General features: G+C 46.3%; 1 long non-coding RNA gene across 2 annotated transcripts; it reads left to right on the forward strand.

Annotated features, from left to right (window-relative positions):
- Nucleotides 1–562: 562 nt before the first annotated feature.
- On the forward strand, nt 563–4,521 carry LOC141571846 (uncharacterized). 2 transcript variants are annotated; one of them, XR_012496904.2, is made up of 4 exons: nt 566–1,115; nt 2,608–2,811; nt 3,021–3,191; nt 4,162–4,521. It is a non-coding gene; the product is annotated as an uncharacterized LOC141571846 (long non-coding RNA). The 2 variants fall into 2 exon arrangements; XR_012496903.2 differs by having other exon boundaries at nt 563–1,115; nt 2,608–3,191.
- The last annotated feature ends 15,665 nt before the right edge of the window (nt 4,522–20,186 follow it).

The raw sequence follows: 20,186 nt of genomic DNA on the forward strand, positions 1-20,186 counted from the left end.
GTCACCATCCCCTCCTAGGGAAGACAAGGCGAGCCAGGAGCAAGAAAGCATGAAAGTCCGTCTGTCAACTCTGGACTCTCTCCTAACCCCAAGCGCCCACCTTGGACTCTTGTCTTGGGATGTTTTACCAGCAGTGTCATCTACCCCGGATGAGGACCTAGCACAGATCTGGGAGTTTGGAGTTTAAAGATGGGAATATGTATCCCCTTAAACTTGTTTACAATCTTAGGGAGGATTTAGACCCAAATCTCTCTTAGAGATTGCAGGGAACATGTTGTGGAAAATTTGCCTTCATTGGCTGATGTTAACTTTTGTCTTTTAGCTTTTGTCTGCTACTGCATGTGAAGCGATGGTTAGTTTAGGGTTAAAAGAATTCTTGATCAGGAGTTGAGAGAATTCCACCTTTGGTCTCATTCTCCTGAGTAGGGGAGATAGGGATGACGTTGCTTTTCTATGAGGTTGCTTTCTGTCTGTTTCACCCACATCAACAGATGAAGTGAAGAAGTAGCTAAGTTATATCAGGACGACGTGACAGGCATGTTGCCAGGCCTTGTTGCTTATCTGGATGAATTGGCTCTTCGGCCGGATGGGCAGCATTCATATCAGTAACTGCCAGACCCTCCTTGAACTGGCCATTCCCGGAGGGGGAGGCAGGCACAAGAAACTTGGCTTTAAGGTACATCTGAAAAAATATGTAAGACAGACCTCAGTTGGCAGTGTAATCTCGTAATTTTGTCATTTGTCATTGGTGAGTCTTCATCATTCTAACTTTGTGAAGACTTCCAGCAACATGCAGCTTACAACACCAGGGGATGTCCTGACTCCCAGCCGTGAACCTGGTGAGGTCTGGCTGGTTCCTGGCCTCTCCAGTGCTGTTCCCCACAGTTAGCCTTCTTGAGAACTTGTTAGCATCTTGAAAACTTATATGAGCTTGCAGCTTACAGCATCAGAAGAAGTCTTGACTTCTAGCAACAACAACAACAACAGCAACACCAACAACAGCAGCATCTTGGGAACTAACAAGCAGTGGTGTGGGAGACGCCTGAGTTTCTCAGCTACAGACATGGCAAGGTTTTGATTCCTGACTGTTCCAGTGTTGTTTATCGTACAGTTTGGTGAGCTTTTGGCATCTACTGTGATAGTTACTATCCTATAGAGTTTATTACTGCTTTTGGATACTCCTTATTAATGTTATTTGTGTATTTAGCCAAGTGATTTTTGATCAATAGTAAACATATGTTGAGGGCTCTTAAACTTATATGTATATATACTCCTTTGACATAAAATTGTTATTAGTGTATATAGTTTAGTCTTAACTGCCTTTACTTTCTGGCATTAGCATATTCTATTAATTGCCTTTGTTTTTTGCTATTACATATTGCTAAATAACTTGATTAGATATTGCTAAATAAATCAATTAGCCCCTCTCTAGCATGTGCTCCTCCCCTTTCTTTTCTCTGCTTGTCATTACAGGGATATTGTGTGTTCTTGCAGTGTTTTTGTTTCCTTCTATCACACAGACAACAACGGATTTTCTGAACTAAAAATCAAAACCCACCAATCCAGCTAGTATTCATTGCTGTCTATGGAAGCCAAAGGAACTTAAACTCTTTTTGGAGAAAATAACTTTATTGGATAAAGCCTCCCATTTCCCCAAGCTCACTTTCCCCACAGAAGGTATATGTCTAAGGTCACTCATGTCTATCCAGGATGAAGACCTAATCTCACCTCCCCCTCATTCTGGTTCTGGATGGCAGGAACAGGTCCCAGGAGGAACCAGCCTTCTTGTCTGGGACAAGGTCTGGAGACCTCTTGGGTTCCGGGTTCCCATGACTGACTAACACCCTTATGGGAAGAAACTCTGCAGGAGCAGATCCCACAGCAGCCTGAAAACCAGAGGCTTCTCTGAGGACTTGGAGCACGTGGCATTTCCTGAGCATACCTATCAAATTGTCTATTCATGGAGCAGATTGTCTTTAGAAGGCTTTTCAAGTTCATGCAACGCTTGAAAGGAGAGAGAAGAGTATGCTAGTCACTAGAAAAATAAAGAATTAGAACACACACACACACACATACACACACACACACACACACACACACACACACTCAAAGAAGGGAAGCAAAACCCAGAAAAATCTTCCCCAAAGTCAAGTCAGGCTTAATCAACAAAGCCATAGCACCAAAATTCGAGAGGAGAGTTCTTGCTGTATCCTTTGGGTTTCTGGAAGAAAGCTGAAGTGAATTTAAGACAAGAGAAAACATAACTCCTGAGTCATGCCTCATTGAGACCCTCAGTATCCTTAATCCAGGGAACCTCCAACATACATCAGTTTACGGTGTGCGTTTGTTTTTTTTTGTTTGTTTGTTTTTTTAGCCATCATTGTCCGGAAATGCTTTATTTCCTCTAATCCCTGTAATTTATGATACAGATTAAAACTATTTCCTGTTGGCTTGTCCTTGGGGAAGACTGGAAGCAGATGGTTATTTTTCTGTTGTCCAGAAACATTTCAGAACTTACTTTGGAGAAAGTAGTAGTTATTATGAGACAAGTTTAAGACATAATCCTAAAGATGAAAAATCCCTTTCGGCTTTGTTTTTGAAATGTAGACCATTTCTAAGATCAGAGGGAAGAAACGAGACCTTACAAAATGAACCATAAAAAGGAGACATACACTGAGTCTGATGATGATTTAGAGCACCCAGTACGGAACCGGGCACGGCAGTGGCCCTTAGGAAATTATGTGTGGCAGCCATCCTCACTGAAGAACTTTTGGTCCCTGAAAGGTGGAAACAGATGAACTGAGACTGGAGGTGAGCAGCAAGAGCCCGGAGGGGATACATCTATGAATTTGTCTGCAATAGTCTCCCCTCAGCAAGACCCTGGGCTGCCAGGATGGAGGATCCAGATTCAGCTAAAGACTCACTGAGTGGGGTTGCTCTGGGGACCTGTCCTGTTGCTCCAGCTTCATCTGAGGTACAACCAGGTGTGGAAGCAACAGCAATCTTTTGTCATGATACAGGACACAATCAGCACCAGGCAACACCAGACGAGTTAGTGGGGTGTCCTAACAGGTCCACAGCAGCAAGAGACCAGGAGAGGGATTCCCAGAAAGCTGAAGCCTGTGTCAGAACTGGGAGACCCCAGTGAGAAGGGAGCTGTGGAGAAGGCAACGCTTCCTCCCTCTGAAGAGGTAGGTGAAACTGGGAGGTGGGGGTAGGACTGCGTCAATCCCAGGTTGCTTCAGTCCTTAGACAGGATTCCCTAAGGAAATGAGGAGGGGTCTGTAGGGAAAAGAGTGACATCCAACCATCAGGAGAGTAAGGCTAGACACAGGGAATCTGCTGAATCCAGTGCTACCCACCTATGGTTTCAGCGTCAGAGAAATACAAAGGATAAATGCTTGCCATGCCCAGAGGGATGGAGCTCAAGTATGAGCACACACAGGTAGGTGTGGCTTAGGGGACTCCCCAGTGATATGCGGTTTTGTTTTTAAAATTTAGAAAATGGGATTATGGTCTACATAGTCTTCTGGGATTGGCTTTTTTATTTTTCAATCAATATTAAGATTCAGTGGAGTAGTTGGTTGTAGCTATAGCTCTTTCCGTTTCACTGTGTAAACATATAATTTGATATTCTTGGTCCATATTATACTTTTTGATTTAAAAAATTGAGAACTACATTTTTTGCTATTCTAATTATGTAAGATTTGCCTAGTTCAAATGAATTTCAGATGTACTGGGGCCCAATATTTATAGGTTAGGGTTAAAAGGCACATAAATTGTGCCACAGGCAGGCAACAAGACAGCCCCTTCTGCTGGAGACCATATGGTGTGCAGTGTGTTAAAGAATACATAATCTGATAAGGAGATAAGCCGGACTAGCAGCTGATAAGCAGAAATGCAAACAGATAAGCCTAGTTATTAGTAAAGGGGAGGATGTGGGCCTGCTCCTGAAAATGGTCTAGACTCTTGGCAAATAATACAGTAATTTGTATGAATGGCTTTGTGAAACAAAATGTTTATGTGGAGGTAGGAGAGGTTCACATGAGTAGCAATGATGCATCAATTTCCCCAGCAAAGTCATCTGGGGGAGAAAGCCCTAAGATGGGAGAAGCAGTTGTTTTCAGTTTTTAAGGCCCATTTTACTTGCTTCCTTCTCAGGCAATGAAGATGATGGCATCTGTTTCCCTCATCTACCTGGCAGTTGGAAGAATAGAAGGAAAAATTAAATTAATGAGGTGTGAAGAGTTATAAATTCTATCCAAATATCATTAAGAGCCTGAGGAGGGCTGTGGTGCCATGGGATCTAATCTCCCTTGTCCCCTGGAAGTCCCCAGTTCAGGTCAGCCTTGCAGACAGTTGACAGGTAGGGGATGTCTAAGGCTGATATTAGGTCAGCCTTTCCACACTCCATCTAAATCTCCTCTATCTGACCTTCAATGCCTGAAAGTCCACCCTCCCTCCATTTTCAATCTTTGATGCCATTTAAAATGCAGAGAACTCCGGATAATAAAGAACTAGATGAAAAGTCTGTTAAAAAAAGACCAGAAGACCATTTGATGATCATGGAAGACCGTTGAAAGTGGGGTGGTGTGGATGCCATGGCAGGCAGACGGGTGGTATCAGAGGGGACAAGGGCCCAGGTGACAGCCACTGAACACTGAGGACAAACTTGCTCCCTATCAAAAGTGAGCCTGGTCTTGGTCCAGGAAAATCACCTGAGTTTTCCTCTAAGCCTAAAGCCTTCATTTTTTTTAACCCACAAAAGACAATCACCTTGGCTAATTGATAAAGCTGGCCAATGTGTACAGGACACATTGAATTATAATAAGGTGAATGTCATCAAAGGTGCTGCTTAATGATGTGACATGTCCTGGGGCTCCGTGGTGCTCAGGTCAACATTTTCTTCAAGGCCTTGGGTAAACATTTGGAGTCTCCAGTATATTTTAATGTGAATAGAATGTACAGTTAACATGTACTCAAGAGATATGGCAAATAGGAGGTATAAATCCTTCAAAAAAAAATGTTGCCCTGTTGCCCCGGGGACCCCGCCCTCTTGGCCGGGCTGCCGCGGGGCCCGCCCCCGACCAATGGAGTCAGTTTCCCCCTCACGAATCCTCCTCCCCACCACTCCTACCCCAGTCGCTTGACCCGACAGACGCCAGGGCCCCGATCCCGCCAGAGGGGTTCATGGCCGCACCCCTAACTCTGCCCTGTAAACGCCAAGGCCCAGTCCCCCCGATCAACCCTGCGGCCGTGGGGGTTCAGGGCTTCAAACATGTCACGGCTAGGCGGTCGCGGGGCCCCGCCCCTGGGTCAACCTGGTGGCCGCCAGGGCCTCGGGCCCTGCCCGGGAAGCCCAGGACCCCGCCCCCAGCTCATCCTGGCCCCGCCCTCTGCCAGGGGGCCCCAGGGTGCCACCGTCGTTTTCAACTCTGCTACCTCGGGGGTCTTGCCCCGGCCGTGGGGGGTCAGAGCCCCACCCCTTGGCTTGATCCAGCGTGTCAGGGCTCTGTCCCCAGCCAAGGGTGCCCGCGGCCCCGCCCCCTGCTCAAGCAGGCTGAGGGCCGGAAACTCGCCCCCTGAGGGGGGTGGGGTGATGGGGTGGGCCAGGGCGCCACACCCAAATTCGCGGGACAACGGCAGGGACCCGGACCCATGAGGGGGTGGGGGAGCCTGGGGCCCCATCCCTTGGCTTTGCCCGACAACCGCTGGGCTCCGTCCCCACCGGGAGACCCAGGTCCTCTCCACCTTGGCCAGGCGATGGAGGGTGCCCCGCCCACCGCCGTGGGTCCCGAAACCCGGCCCCTGGGTTCAACTTGACGGTTTCAGGAGCGGTGCCCCCCACCGATGGGGAAGAGGCCAAGCTCCTCAATTTGTTCCGGCCGCCGTCAGAGCCCCGCCCCTTGCCTGGTGGTCCCGGGGATCCCCGTCACTGCGGTTGGACCAGATTGACCCGGTATCAACGCCCATCACCAGAAGGGTCTGATCCAGTGGCGGTCAGGGTCCTGCCCACTGCCCGCCTCCCCCGAGCTTTACTCCCCTTCAGGTTGTCGCCAGTGACCCGCTCCAACTTAGGGGGGTCGATTCAGAGTCCCACTCTCCATCTTGATTTGGTGACCACCAGGGCCCCCCGCCCACCCGCTCCTCCAGCAGTTGGGTTGCTTTGGCCCCACCCCCTGCGGGGGGGGGGGTGCCCAGGGCCTTGCCCCCAGTCTTTTTTTTTTTTTTTTAAAGGATTTTGACTGAGCTTTTTTTTTTTTAAGATTTTTTTTTTTTTAATTGGGGAAGGGGAACAGGACTTTATTGGGGAACAGTGTGTACTTCCAGGCCTTTTTTTCAAGTTGTTGTCCTTTCAGTCTTAGTTGTGGAGGGCGCAGCTCAGCTCCAGGTCCAGTTGCCATTGCTAGTTGCAGGGGGCGCTGCCCACCATCCCTTGTGGGACTCAAGGAATTGAACTAGCAACCTTGTGGTTAAGAGCCCACTGGCCCATGTGGGAATCGAACCGGCAGCCTTCGGAGTTAGGAGCATGGAGCTCTAACCGCCTGAGCCACCGGGCCGGCTGCCTTGCCCCCAGTTTTGGCCCAGGGGCCATTGGCCGACTTCTGCCAGGGGTACAGGTGTAAGGTTGAAACGTAAGAAATCAATAACTTAGCCTATAGCTTGATTCGCCTCATAGTTTGCTATTCAGTGATTTTCTGTTTCTCTCACTGCCCAATTTACATAGTCCGGCTTTCCCAAGGCTACATGCATACCTTGTTAATTTAACTAATCAGCAGAACACTACCTTGCAAGACACTGAGTAAGCCCTCAGGAATCTGGCAACCAGGCTGCAATTCTTGACTGTGATTGTCTGTCAGATGACATATGAATCACCATAAGACCAGGTTCCACAGGCATTAACCAAGACTCCGGCCAAAGGATAGCCTCCAATAGTCGAGGTAGAGCAGTTTCTCACGAGAGGGTCACACAGGTTTGTAAGCGATAGGGTTAGGCAAGGCGAACAGTCTTGTGAAAGAAGGATGAGAGAGAGAGAGGCCGGTGTTCAGTGAGAGTCCCTCTGGTGCTGGGGCGCGTAGCATTGGGCATCAGGCCAGGCTGGTGAGCCAATCAGGGGGCAAGGATTTAAGCATTCTGTCTGGGACCAGCGCAGATGCAGCTGTTAGCTGTCAGTTGAGGCCTGGGCGATGAGCCATCGAAGAAAGCTCAGATTTTATGCTCAAGACTGGGAGTGGTACACCCATCTGCAGTTCGATAAAGCCATCCTGTGTGGTCACACAGCAGCCTAGCCCTTTGTCCCCTCCAATCTTTCCTTAGGAAAGGAAAGACTTTGTGGGACTGTCCCTCTTTGGGGTTGAGTTCATTTATCCTAAGTCTCTCTATTTGGTCCCTGTAAGCAGGGTCTGCAGTCAAAGACGAGTAATGATTCCTGTGGGAGGAACGACTTAAGCCAGACAGGACCCCATTGGGACCCCCATGAGTTAACATAATAAAAGTCAGGAGGTAGCCATACCCCTCCTCCTCACCATTATGGGAAGCTGCTGATGCATGCCCCAGTTGTTGTCCTGCACTCTGCTATGCAAAGGACTTGTTAGAGTGATAAGATATCGCTCTTCCTGCTTAGCTCATGGGATGGTTTTACCTTGTGAGACTTGCTCCTCCAGGGGGTTGAACACACCCACCTTAGTCGCCTGGGGACAATGAGCATTGGTTGCTTTGGGACAGATATCTGGGAATTGGAAGAATTTTTATGGTGTGTGAGAATTTCGAGGACCCTGCCTTTCATCTTGTGATGCTTATTGTAAGAAATCAATAAAAACCCACGATGACCGACCCGAGTCCCTCGGTCCTCTGTGATTTAACTGTATTTGAGTCTCTGTCTCTTTATGATAGTTTAACCCTCGCTGCCTCCCTCGCCTTCCCACGGCTAGTGTTGTGCAGGTCACAACAATCCTGATAATCACACTCCACCCTACGTTTCGAGTTACCTGGTTAGGGCATTCGCTGGGTACGCCTTTCATGTGATGCGCTGGCATGACTGTCACTGTATGACTGGCATAGCTATCAGAATTATTAGGGTCCATCTTGTGCTCATAATTAATGCTCTATATACCAGGTCACACTTCTAACACCCAAGGACATCGTGGGTGCCCTGACCAGGGCCTCCATGGACTCCCACGCTCTGCCCTGTCCACAGATGCAGACCCAGTTGCAGTGCAGACAAACACATGTCCTGATTCACCGCTGCCCCTGCAGCCACCCCAGGGAAGTTCTCATGTCCTTGAAGGGCAATGGGTGGGTCTTTGCTGCCTGAGCTCCAGGCCACAAGTGATGTCTAAGACATGTCCTTCCAGATGGGTGTCAGGGTGACTGCAACTTCTGGGCAGCCATAGGTAATAAAAAAAATATCTTGGTAAAATACATGTAACATAAAACCGACCATCTTAATCAGTTTTCAGTCTACAGCTCACTGGTACGAAGTGCATTCATATTGCCCTGCAACCGTCCACACCATCCATCTCCGACACGCTTTTCATCTTGGAAAACTGAAACACTCACTCCCCATCCCCCTCTCCTCCCATCCTCTGGCAGCCACCATTCTACTTTCCATCTCATGAATATGACACTAGGGACGTCATCGAAGTGGGATCTTCCGTAATTGTCCTTTTGTGATGGGCTCATTTCTCTTAGCACAGCGTCCTCAAGGTTTATGCATTGGTTGTAGCACGTGTCAGAATTTCCTTCCTTTTGAAGTCTGATAACATTCTGGCAGCAATTTGGGGAGGGTGAAGTGGCTGGCAGCTCCCTCCCCACCACCCTCTTTGCGCCTTCCTTAGAAGCTGAGGCTTATTTGTCAAGGTGGCAGAGACCAGCACATAGGCCATCATCTTGACCTCGAAACCGGTAATAGACCTGCCGCTGTGCCTGGGAGACGATGTCCTCGTCTGGTCCCACAGACAGTCCTGCAGCTCCCACTCAGCAGCCAGGTTCACTATTTTCAATATTATGCACATGTATAATTTGGAACAATAAAAGTTGAATTTCCAGAGTCAAAAGGAGTCATTCACATACCTCAGCCCAGGCCTCCCACACAGCAGGAGCAGCTGGTGATATGGACCCTGAACGTCTCCTCCTGGCCCCGGCCTGTTTCATCTGAGCCTCCAGGGCTGTGTCTGCTCCTCTTCTTGGCTTCCAGGCCCTGGGCCAGCAGGTTCTGTCCACAGCTCAATGCTCCTGCCTTCCCCTGGAGAAGGCTCAGCTGAGCCTGACAACCATCTTCACCTCCCACCAGGGAGTCCCCTCTCTCTCCGGAAGTCCCCAGGAACCTGAGACATTCTGGCCTCAAACCATGAAAAGGCCTGCGTGGATCTAGGGTCTGACCCAGCTCTTCACATCGGCGATGTGAGGCCAGTTCAAACAGGACATTTGCAAAAGCTCTCACCAGTGTCACTCATTCATCTATTCATCGTGTGTTATAGAGTGTTTCCTGCAAATGGTCAGGAGCAATTTTCCAAACTCAGGGACTAACAGACGTGTAAGGAGAAATTTTAAATTTATTTACAGCCCTTGTGATATGCCAGGTGTTCTCACCAGTTTTCAAACATCAATTCTTTAAGACTCTCCATAACCTCTGAGAGGGTATGTTTATTATTCTTATATTATATTATTGCCAAGTGACATATGGGGAAACTGAGGCACAAACAACTTTGCTTCCAAGCCTCACACCTATTAAGAACAAGTACTGACATCTCACGATCCCTGTGGACCAGACATCTGGGCCTGGTTTAGCCGGGTGCCTCTGCCTCAAGGTCTCTGTGAACCAGAGGCTGTGCTTCAACTGTGGCAGATTCGCTCCCAAGGACAGTCGCCTAGTTTTTGTCAGCAAGCAGTTTGGACTGACAGCCTGAATTCCTGCCTGTTGGCCTCGACACTCCCTCGGTTCTCTGCTTTGGGGCCTCTACCCAAGGCAGCTCAAAACATTGGAGCTGGCTCTCCCTGTTCCAGAGATATGAAAAAGAGACATGTAAATTCAATTGCAATATGTGGGTCTTAAAATGTTCAGTCAACAACCAAGCCCTAGAAAGAGTATTTTGTTACAAAAATGTGGCAAATGTGAAAACTGTCTATGTGAAGACATTATTCACTGTTATTTGTGTAATGATAGTATTGTTCTACTTTTTTAAAAGTGTCTTTGTCTTTTCAAAATACATTCAGGGTTATTTATAAAGGAAATGATATGATTGCTGGGCTTTATTTCAAAATAATGTAGGAGAATTAGGAGGATAGTAAATGTGACTAAAATGGAAACAAGATTGTCAACAAGTTGTCAATTATTGAAGATAGATAATGTATATACATAACTGGGTGAGCACATGTTTGAGAGACAAAAAGAGAGTGAACAGAGAGAGAGAGAGAGAGAGAGAGAGAGAGAGAGAGAGAGAGAGAGAGAGAGAGGATGTGGCCATCTCTTCGGCCACAGTACCACAGTGTAGGAGAGGCCCAAAATAAATAAAACCATGATTTTTGGGGCCATTCTTAAAGGACTTAATTCAATGAAAATGTCATCAAAGGCTATACAAAGTGGTAGGAGTGAGATGAAAGGGACTCAACAAGCATAGGGGCGTTTTCAAAAGTGTAATGAACTGCGGCAAATCATACTTTCAATTTCACCAGAACTACATTTAATTTTCATAATAAAGATGTAAGGGTACTGTAAACAGGGGTTTTGGTTTTCTTTAATTGCTTGTACAGAGGATTGATAAAGGGCGTCTTCACACACACCACCTACAGCTCACATCACACTTCGTGGTCACAGACTGAATACTGTTGCCCTCAGACCAGGTCCAGGCAAGAACGGGCATGCTTACCCCCTCTTCACAGGGCACTGGAGTGTCAACCCTGCACAATGAGGACGGAAAGAAAGCAAGAAAAGACGGACTTTTGGAAAAGAAGACATAGAACTGTCTTTCTTCTTAGAAGGCATCATTGTATACATTAAAAATCCAGGAAAAGAATCTACAAGAAACCTCCTAAAACTGAGGTTAGGACAGGCACAAGATTTGAGGTGTTGAGAGGCAATTCTGCGTAGATTTCACACATTTCTGAGCACCTTTTAGGCAGAGGCACTCACAGTTTTTGATCGGGAATATGTTTTCCAAAAGGTTGTGAAGCCGAAACAACTGGTATCAGCAATGGGGATACAGGGCTTTGGGGGGGATTGCAGACACTAGTTCACCTGGTTGAGCCCCAAGCAGCCGCCTCTCTGCTCAGAACAATGGAATCTAAAGCCTTGTTTAGTGGTGTGGAGCTACTCTCTCCCTCTGTATCCCTGATACCTCGCTCCCCGTCTACTCTATTCGGTTGCTTTAAAAAGAAAGATTAGGATTTGGGCAAAGGTCTCCCTCTCTGCAAGAAGGATATAAGCCCATATGCATCTAGCTGAATATGCCAGGGAACTTCAAGAGTGAGAGACTCCTCTTACCCTGACTCTCTTAGATAAAGACACCAAGTCACCATCTGGCCTGGTCCCTTGTGAGGACAGAGCACCCACATGCAACGGATGAGTCTGGACAGGATGGATCACGGACGAAATAGCTGCAGTGACCTTGGGGGAGGAGTCCATTCGGTTGATTCAACAGTTGTTTCTACTCACACATCTGAATGTAGTGAGTATGTAGGAACTGATGGGTTCCATGCTTGTGCGTCCCCATCCCATAAGTGCCAGAGGGGATCTTCCCAATAAGAAAGAGCCTCATGTAAACAAGTGCTGGTGGGACAAACTCTTTTGCCTTATGCCACCAGTAGAGGGGGTCAAATGGCTCCCCCATCTCCTGTCCAAAGCATCTACCTCAGCGATGATACGCTGATGGCCGGCAAGTTAGAAGCCTTACTTTCAATGGCCCTCAAGGGGAGATGACACATCCCTTCTAAGAAGGGAGGCTGGTACACCCCAATAAACAGTCAGGGGCCTGAGAAGAGTAGTTTCTGGGAACTATGAATCCAATGAGCAGATTCGCTGTGCTCAGTCCCTCTGGACGCCAGGAAAACTGCTGTCTCTGCCTCCCTGCCCACCAGAATGGACCCCGGAGCCTTACTGGGCTCCCTGAGTCCTGAGGACAGTACGTGCTGCTCTGTCCTTTCTGTTGGCTAACCTCCATGCTGGTATCGTTAGAGTGTGGTGCACACAGCAGACTTCCCCATGCTTGCTCCGCCGGCAGCTCCACATTCCTCACGACATGGAGCGCAAGTCTCTGTGACTGAGGGCTGTGTTGATGAGAGCCTCTGGGGAAGGACAGCAGCCTTCCCCTGGCAGGGCCCCTGGGGTTCGCTCTCAGCGCCTCCCTGGCATGCTTACCAGGGGCACCCTTTTCAAAAGCACTTACCAACTGGCTACAGTGCTCTTGTGAGAATCAAATGACTGACCTAGGTAGACCTGGTGAATCTCTGGCCTGATATCCCCATTTTTGGGTGGCTCAACTCAGACTCTACAAATTACAATACGAAAGGGGCTCACACAACCTTACTTGTCCAATGAAAACAGGCATCTGGGCTTTACAGGACACAGTGGCAGCCTCCCTCTGGGGAACATTCTGCCCCCACTTAGCTGTGTGAGCTGCTTCACTAGCTCACCGGGACCCTCAATTCACAGGTCCCCCTCAATCCTGAGCCTGTTTGGGCTGAGCTAAAACTCAATGGTTTCCTCGGGACTGCAATAGCTGTTCAATCTGCAGCACGGAAAACAGACATGGTACCTCTGCTCCCAGGAAGGACCGCAAGGCGCTTCTTAGAGCTGCGGTCAGACCCGCCTGGATGAACCCTGCTCGGTGTTTACTGTCTCGAGCTCTTAACAACAGTCTGTCACTTTGGAAATTACAGACTGGCTGATTAAAGACACCCATCTCGGCGGCCAGAAACTGTGGAAACAAATGAGAGCGGATGATTAAACTTTTTGGGGTCTCACGTGGACGCCCACAGAAAAGCTCCATTTTCTGATGGCACTGACTGGAATCACGTTGCCAGTTGAGGCTGCCACGCCCCGGTGCTAATATTAGCGTGCTGTCTGGGACCGTCATCACATCAGACGTGACATACACCCACCATCACAGGAAAGGCACAACGTGAAGAGTTCTGTTTCTGCACAGGCTGCCACTGCATCCCAGACTTTCATTCCTGCCCAAGGTGACTTTCATTCCTCGCCTGGCAGGTGACCCCCCACTGATGGGTGAGCCCCATTCCTAGGCTATTTGTCAGGATGCCTCATTGCTGACGACACTTTTTCAGGTTACAGTGCTGTTGTTTTAGTGCAATCAGCCAACCAGTTATACTCTTGTGGACCCTGAAGTTAATATGTGTCATGTGTTTGGATTTCTGGAAAATCTGTAACCCGACCATAAGCTATTCAACAATGGGCTGACGAGGTATTCACTGGTCCTTCCATGCTCCCTTCCCTCTGAGGGCATTTGGTATTGTTAAGTATTGAAATAGCCTGTATAAAAATCAACTCAAACAGGTTTCTGCCTGCCTCTCTCATATCCTGGTCTGCATACCTTACTAAGTAAGGCTGTTGGTCACTAAACGTGGCTGTCCCCAGGAAGACAGTTGGTCATTAAATATGACTCCTCTCTGCCATTGCCTGGGTAATGATCAGGGTGAACAGCTTGGCAGTTTATTAAAAAAGGTAAACACACTTACCAAAGAACGCAACAAATTGCTCAGGTGTACACCCTAGAGAAAGAAAGACTTATTCTGTCCACACAAAAACCTGAACATGAATGTTTATAGTGCCTCTATTCATTACCACCCAAAACTGGAAACAAACCCAAATGTCCCGCAACTGGTGAATGAATAAACAAATTATGGTACATCTGTATAACGAATATTACATAGCAATAAAAGGGAACAAATTATTGATATTTCCAACAACTTGGATGAATCTCAAAGGCATTTTACTGAGGGAAAGAAGCCAGTCTCAAAATACTACATGTTTCCATTTATATGACATTCATGTAACGACAAAATTCCAGTAACAAACAATAAATCATGGTTGCCAGTGATTAGGGCTGGGAGGGCTGTGTGGCTACAAGGGAGTAGCATGTGTCACCCCTACCGGCCGGCAGGGCCTGCCTGAAGGTCTCAGAGGCGGGCTAACCCTCTCCCCCTCCCTAACTCTGAGAACATGGAGGTCCCCGTCAGCTGCTAAGAACTTGTCAAGACTAGCTGAAACCAGGCAAAACCAAGAAGGCTGTCTAAATGACTTACAAAAGATTTTAAAGCTCATTATAATATAATCCCAATGTTAAATAACACACCTACCAGCAACATGACAGTTGACAACTGCCATGACAATGGCCTGAAGAGACCACAAATGAACAAAAAGAGGGAGGATGGAATCCTGATTCCAAGAAAAAGCTGCTGCCTCCTTCCCTGGAAAATCCATCAATATTCCTACTTGCTATTTTCCTAAATCTTCCTTTCTTTTCTACTGTCCTTTCTAGACCGTCTCTGCACTGCTGAGGGACGAGAAGTTGATCTGAAACTTGGGCTCCTGCTTCTCCATTCTCTAGCCATAGACTAAAACCATGTGCTCTTAATGCTCACTTTGTCTCATAACTGGCTTCACAACACCTAGTGGGAAAAGAACCTCACTTGGAGTCCTCTGAAAGGGGACTTTTGCCCCTTGCTAACATATGGAGTAGTTTTGAGGATGTAAATAAAACTGTTCTGAAGCCTGATCATGTGGTGATTACATGAGTATATACATGTATTAAAATTCAAAGACTCTACTTGTATGTCAAGAGAAAAGTCAATTTTACTCAATGTTAATTGAAAAATTGGGGAGAAGTATAGTTTTCAAAAATGTCAATTAAAATTTTTGTTTTCAAATTGATGTATAACATACAACATATTAGTCACCTTCTTGTCAAGCCCACACACAGCTGCAGAACATAATGATTCAATATTTGTATCTATTTGGAGACGATCACCACAATAAGTCTAGTTAACATCCATTACCATACATAGTTACAACATTTTTTCTCATGATGAGAACTTTTCTCTCATGATGAGATCTACTCACTTAGCAACTTTAAAATATTCAATGCAGTATTAACTATAGTCACAGTGCTGTACGTTATAGACCCAGGACCTATTTTATAAGTGGGAGTTTGTACCTTTTGACCACCTTGACCCGTTTCACCCAGCCTCTGGCCACCATCAATCTGCTGTTTGTTATCTATGAGCTCGGTGTTTTTTTCTGACCAAATATCAAAAGTGTCAATTTTATAAGAGGCCAAGAAAGGCTATGGAAATGTTCCAGATTAAAGAAGCCTAAAGCGATACGAAAATTAAATGCAATACCTGATCCTAGACTAGATCCCATACTAGAAGGTAAAAAAACTCTATAAAGTTCTTTATATTAATAGAACAAATATCCCTGTAGTTTCAGTTCTAAGCTTATTCAAATCCTATAAATAATTGACTAGTGATGTGTAACAACATTATAAGTAACAGCAAATCCCAGTGTTAACTGGCTCACTTGATAAAGGGAATTTATTGACTTATTTGTTATAGATGGATCAGGATTCCAGCTTTATTCCTCAATGACTGACTGTCTGGGGTCTGCCTTCTTCCTGATATAAATTTTGTCCTCCGGCTCCCTCCCATTGTAGTGGCAAATGTCTGCCAACTGCAATCATAGCTGTATGTTTCTTTATTCATATTCAAAGAAAAAGAGAACATTATCAGAGAGGTCCAAGGTGGCAGATTAGGTAAATGCTATGCCTACTGTATCTCAGGATCACACCAAAATTATAAACAAATTATAGAACAATCAACCTCAAGAATAAACTAAGGCTATAAAGAAGAGGCCACATCGAGACTGGTAGGAGTGGGGGAGATGTGAAACAGGCTGACCCCAAGCGCATGATGGTGGTTAAATGCGGGGAGGGACACCTTAGTTGTGGAGGTCCTCCCAGCCCCATGCCAGGCTCCCCAGCCCAGGGGTCCTGTGCCAGGAAGAGAAGTTCCCATGGCAATTGGCAGTGAAAATCAGTGAGGACTTTGTCTGCCCTTCCCGGTGGGGCGGTGGGAAGCTGGAAATGCTACGGTAGAGCCCACACACAGACTTGATACCTTGCAGGCACTTACCTGGTCTCTGGTGGAGGGGTGGCAGCTCAGAAGACCCAGAGACATGCAGGGAAAGATTGAGTTGTTTGGCTTTGGGTTGAGAGACGGAAGGGCAGTAACCATTGTTGTCCTGGTGTGGAGCCTGATACACATGTGGTCTACAGGAGGGCACCATCTTTTCAGTGTTAAGTTCTCCAAAGGACCAAGTCTAGAACCACATTGGTCTGGTGGCATCCATGCACGTGTACCACCATGGTGATGACCTGGGTTCCTGTCCTCCATACAGCTGGTGCTACATCACCCACTCTTGACTGCTGGACTACTAGCTGCACCCCATAAGCTGCAGAAGCCTTTCTGCAGCAGCACACAGCCCGCGGCAGCCTGGGAAATATTTGATGGTGGGCTGTAACCCAAGACCTGCCCCACAGCATGTCTTGGGCAGCTCTCGGGAACCTGTGGATCTGAGATGGGTGGTGGCTGGCCGTGGTGTTCTCAGAGCATTTTTGTGGGGTGGTCGCAGGCCCAGCACTGGTGTGGGAGCCTGGACTTTACCTACTTTGTAGAAACCACTGACCACACCTCTTAGCTCCCTGGAACCTTGCCCTGCCCACCTATTGCTGCATTGCCAGGGGTACCTGGCCACGTGGGTTGCAGGCCCCGCTCCATGAGCCATGGAGGTCTTTTGCAGCAGCTGATGGCCCTCCATGGCCCAGGGAGATTTTGATGATGCACAACAACCCACAGCCACTCTTAGAGAGCTCGCGGGGGTTTGTGAGCCTGAGGCAAGCAGTGGCTTATTGTGGTGCTCTCAGGGCACTGTGCGAAGTGGTTACAGGCTGGGCACTGGCATAAGAACTAAATTTGCTTTAATTTTGTAAAAACCGCCGGTCACGTCTTGTGACTCCCTGGGACACTGCCTCGCCCAGCTTGTGCTGCATCACCGAGGACACTCTCAACACGGGTTCAACCAGCCATGCCCTCGCACCTAAGGAGGGTCTTTTAATGGCTGGACCTTCCAGACAGCTGATGGACAGGTGTCAATAGGCCTAGGGTGCCCTGGGCCTTTTGCTAGGCAGGCTCAGTCTCACTACTAGTGGCAACGGGCTTCAGTTCACAGGGAGGCCATCCCCACATAGCTTTAGGTACAGCACAGGCAGAAGCGAACCACATATAGCTTTAGATTCTTACCAGGTAGCTGTGAGCCGGTAACAGGCAAGGCTGAAATTGGCCTGCATGGGAGGCCCTCCCAAGATACACCAGAAACAACACACCCAGTGGCCACCTTCAGACCACACCAGAGCACTATCTGGTTAGCCCCACAAGTGGCACACTCAAATGGAGGTCTCAACAGTCACAAGAGCCCATGGGGGCGAACCCTTTTCTGAGGGTTCAGCCCCCACACAGCAGCTCATACACTATGGGCATAGCCAATCCTCATAGTCAGTCAGCCTGGGAGTCAATCCCACACACTGATGCACCAAAAGCAATCAAGGTTCAACTACAGTAGGAGCATACATACAACACACACAAGGGACACTCCTGGAACACATACACAGGTGATCAGGGAGACTGTGCCACTGGACCACACAGGACACATACTATATAAGGCCACCCAGAAAAGACTGAGAGATATAGGAGATCTACACAGACATTCTTTTCAAGAGCACATGGAACATTTTCCAAGATAGCCTACATGCTAGGCCACAAAACAAGTATCAATAAATTTAAGAAGATTGAAATCATATTAAGCATCTCTGACCACAATGATATGACACTAGAAATCAATTACAAGAAAAAAAATGAAAACACATAAACACATGGAGCCTAAATAACATGCTACTAAATAATGAATGGGTCAACAATGAGATCAAGGAAGAAATTAAAAAGTACCTTAAGACAAATGAAAATGAAAACACAATGATCCAAATTGTATGGTACACGGCAAAAGCAGTTCTAAGAGGGAAATTCATAGCAATGTAGGTCTGCCTAAAGAAACAAGAAAGGGGCCGGCCCGGTGGCTCAGGCGGTTAGAGCTCCATGCTCCTAACTCCGAAGGCTGCCGGTTAGATTCCCACATGGGCCAGTGGGCTCTCAACCACAAGGTTGTCGGTTCAACTCCTCGAGTCCCGCAAGGCATGGTGGACTCCGCCCCCTGCAACTAAGATTGAACATGGCACCTTGAGCTGAGCTGCCGCTGAGCTCCCAGATGGCTCAGTTGGTTGGAATGCGTCCTCTCAACCACAAGGCTGCTGGTTCAACTACCACAAGAGATGGTGGGCTGTGCCCCCTGCAACTAGAAAATGGCAACTGGACCTGGAGCTGAGCTGCGCCCTCCACAACTAAGATTGAAAGGGCAACAACTTGACTTGGAAAAAAGGCCTGGAAGGACACACTGTCCCCAATAAAGTCCTGTTCCCCTTCCCCAATAAAAATCCTTAAAAAAAAAAAAAAATGACTGTACCATGCCAGCAAAAAAGCAATTAAAAAAAAAAAAAAAGAAACAAGAAAAATCTCAGTCTAACTTTACACCTAAGAGAACCGGAAAAAGAAGAGCAAACAAAGCACAAAGTGAGTACAAGGAAACATATACCATGCTCATGGATAGGAAGAACTAATATCGTTAAAATATCCACACTACCCAAAGTAATATATAGATGCAATGTAATCCCTAACAAAACACCAATGGCATTTTTCACAGAACTAGAACAAATAATCATAAAATTTACATGAAACCATAAAAGACCCTGAATAGCGAGGGCAATCTTTAGAAATAAGAATAAAGCAGGAGGTATCATGTTACCTGATATCAAATTATACTACAAAGCTATAGTAATCAAAACAGCATGACATTGGCATTAAAACAGACACAAAGGTCAATGGAACAGAATAGAGAGACCAGAAATAAATTCATGCCTATATGGTCATTTAATCTATGACAAAGGAAGCAAGAATTTACATTGAGGTAAAGACAGTCTATTTAATAAATGGTGTTGAGAAAACTGGATCGATACATGCGAAAAAATGAACCTGGATCACCTCCTTACACCATATACAATAATGAATTTAAAATGGATTAAAGACTTAAATGTAAGACCCTAAACCATAAACTCCTAGAAAATAATATAGGAAGCAAATATAGGAAGTAAACATTACCCTTAGTAATATTTTGACTGATATATCTCCTTGGGCAAGAGAAGGAAAAGAAAAAATAAACAAATGGGACGACATCGAACTAAAAAGTTTTTCCACAGCAAAGTCACCATCAACAAAACAAAAAGACATCCTACTGAATAAGAGAAGATATTTGCCAATGATACATCTGATAAGGGGTTAATATCCAAAGTTTATAAAAAAACTCAACACCAACGAAACGAACAATCCAATTTAAAAATGGGCAGAGGACCTGAATAGACATGCCTAACCACTGTGCTGTACACCTGTAACTAATATAAAATAATATTGAATGTTAACTGTATATATGTCAACTATACATATATATATGTAAAGTACAGCATAGGGAATATAGTCAATGGTATCGTAATAGCTATGTACAATGTCAGATGGGTAGTAGACTTGGTGGGATTATCACTTTGTGAGGGGTGTAAATGTCTATTACATTGTTTTGTATGCCTGAAACTAAAATAATTCTAAAACTAAAAAAAATAATAATTCTGTAAGTACAAAGATAAAAACACACTCCTCTGCACTAATCACCCAAAATAAAGAAATGTAAACTTTTTTCATATTTGCTTAACACTTTAAAAATTAAAATTATATAGTTGAAAAAAAAAGAAAACATTATCACTAAACCAAAATATTAAACAGAAGTCCCAAACTATCGTCGAACCAACACCAGCCAAAGAGTAGCCACACTATCAAAAAGGATGGGCCACCACGGTTCTGGAGGACACTGTAATGTTCGGAATAATTTTTCTTTCTCTGTTGGTTATATAACTCTCACTTTACTTAGTAATAATTAGCTACTATTTATTTGATACATACTACACGCCGCCTTGCCATTTCAAACGACAGAGAAGTAGGACGCATATTCAAGTTACCTT

Source organism: Rhinolophus sinicus, chromosome 2, assembly GCF_057876585.1.
Source record: "Rhinolophus sinicus isolate RSI-liver-muscle chromosome 2, RSI-T2T, whole genome shotgun sequence".
In the NCBI taxonomy this organism is placed as follows: domain Eukaryota; kingdom Metazoa; phylum Chordata; class Mammalia; order Chiroptera; family Rhinolophidae; genus Rhinolophus; species Rhinolophus sinicus.